Consider the following 2,577-nt stretch of genomic DNA (forward strand, 5'->3'; position numbering starts at 1 on the left):
GATTATAGCAATAATGGTTTCTACTTGCTGTATGCTTACTTTGTGTCATTCTCTCTCTTTTGGGAAGCAGCCATTAAACCTACTTCCAGGCCCCCTCCCTTCCTTGGGATCCCAAGGCCAAATTTTTGGCCGAGTGAGAAGAGTTGGTAGGACCCTGCTTCCCTTGGTGTAACTACCTTTTAGCACCGATCCTGGTACCTTCAGTGATATCCAGGAAGAGGAAAGTGGAGTTCTCCACAAACTTCCTGTGGGCGTTGTAGGGCAGCTGCTGAGGGTGCTTGGAATGGCTGTGTCTGGTCCATTTATCAGGAGACACTTCCTCCCCCTCATTCAAGCTCCCGACATTCCTTGGAAGAAAGGAAGAGCCCAGCCCTATCCACTGAACCACTCCATGGAAATAGGCAATTCATTTCCACACTAGCATCAGCAAACCTTAGACCCTGTGTCACCAAAACCAGGTTCCCTGCATGTTTTGTGTGTGTCAAGCTATGGTCCTTTCCCTCAAAGCTCTGGACAGCTCAGTGGACAAGAAGCTTCCTTTTAACAGTACTGCTTCTGTGCCTGGTGCCTTCACTTGGTCTCCTGGGATGCTGCTCTGGGCCACTACCCCAGGCATCAGTGCTCTCTAAGTGCTCTGCCTCCTCACTATTCTCCTCCATAGAGAGCATAGTTTTTCTCCCTTCTCCCAGAGTAGGGGTTGCAGATAGGTTACAGCTCTCCTGCTTGTACCCATGCCTTATGCTTCAGACTTTCTAGTGGGCATGGGTGCCTGCCAGGTCCCCAGGCCATCTCAGTGATCCTCCAACCAGGAATGGGGATACTACCTCTTCCCAGGTCCTGGCATCTTGGACAGCTGGCACATGACTGAGGTTGCAGTGACACCACACCCCCAAAGAGGATCATCCCTCAGGGCTTTTTGTTTTTGTTTTTGTTTTGCTAGCTCTGGGTCCCTGATTTGTTTCCTAAGAGCTGCTAATGAAACCATCTTTTACTCCCAAGCAAGCCACAGGTGGGCTGGGCAATCTGTTTTCCACAAAAGATTGCCCTGCAGACAGCTCCTGCCTCCACTTGTTCCAGTGCAGTTAGCTTGGCCCTTGCTGTCTTCCATGACACCTTATGACTCAGTCTCTTTAATCTCAGCACAAAGACAGAGGGTTTTCCCCTTCCTCCTGGCTCAGAGTCTCCAATTAATACATGTCACTCTATTCTTCTGCGCTCTACTGAATTCCCATTTTTGTCCTGCATGAAGCAGATTCCCCCCATCTCTGAGGTAGGAACTTGGTTCTTGCAGGCCACAACTGACTCCCAGTGCAGGAAGGGCCTCGGAGACTTTCTGCCCATCTCTGTCACATGGAGGCCTGCTGGCATTGAAGTGTCTGCATGGTGTGGTCTTGGCCCAGGTCAAGAGCCTCTACTCCATTTTCTGGAAATGACTTTCCAAAGACACTCCCTGTGTGTGGAAGCTCAGGCCCTTAGTCTGCCTTTTATCCTTTGGGGGCTGCTTTGTCAGGGCAGGAGCCCAGTTCCCAGTGAATTCTGCCAGGGAATGTGGAGGGCAGTTGGAAGTGTGCATGCCAGTCAGGGTCGAATTAAGATATTCAGAGCCTCTCAGCGCTGGAAAGGCCATGGTGCCCCCTCTCATACTGAATTCAAAATGAAACAGCAAGGGACCTCCAAGCACGAAACTTACCTACCTGCCTTCTGCAATTAACAGAGATTCTTTCTGGCTTTGCCAATGGTAAACATTTGACATGGTTATCAGAGCTTGATCTTGTCACACTCTGTGGAGCTGCCCTGCCCTAATGGGGCTGCCCCGGCCTAAGTTGTCTCTTGTGTAAATCTGGAGTTGTTACCACAGACCCACTGCCTTCTAGTCCCAGAAATGGCCTTTTCTTTTCTTCTTATGTACCTCATTATTACATAAACATTTGGTGCCTGTAGATACCACATTAACTCCCAGTGCCTTCCGCAGCCTCCTACCTCTCCTGGGGATTCTGTGGTTTTTACACACACAGCACCCCCCCACCCACCAAGAGGGCAGACAAGGTTACAGATATCCAGTTTCGGAACTGATGCATCCATTCTCAAACTCTGCATTCTCACCATGGCCCTATATGCCATTCTAGAAAGCAGTTTCAACCACAATCCCCTCCCTTTGAGGTGCTGCCTGCAGACAGTCATAGTCCTCACCAAGTCAGTCTCAAAGATGTCCTAGCACTATTTGGCTGAGAGTGACATCTGTATGGAGGACTTGCTCCCTGCTCCCTTCTAGGGGCCACTGATTGGTCAAAGGTCCAGATGGGTGCCAGTACAGAGTCCAGCACATTCTTGCAGAGGATTGGCCAATCCCTTGTCTCTTACACATGCTGCATGCACCACCTCACACTCTGTCACTTCCCTCCACTGTTTGGCAGCTAGTGATCCAACTTTACCTCTTTTCCTAAATGGATAATCAGTTAACCAAGCATCATTTACCACACCATTTTTATGCTGCAGATTGGCACATTCTGCAATTCTCAGGCACCTAGCTGAGCATCGCTTCTGTGGCCTCCTAGTGTTGAAGTCCTTCCTGAGATA

This window comes from Pteronotus mesoamericanus, unplaced genomic scaffold (genome assembly GCF_021234165.1).
Source record: "Pteronotus mesoamericanus isolate MK-2021 breed Mesoamerican mustached bat unplaced genomic scaffold, CSHL_Meso_final contig_227, whole genome shotgun sequence".
Lineage (NCBI taxonomy): Eukaryota > Metazoa > Chordata > Mammalia > Chiroptera > Mormoopidae > Pteronotus > Pteronotus mesoamericanus.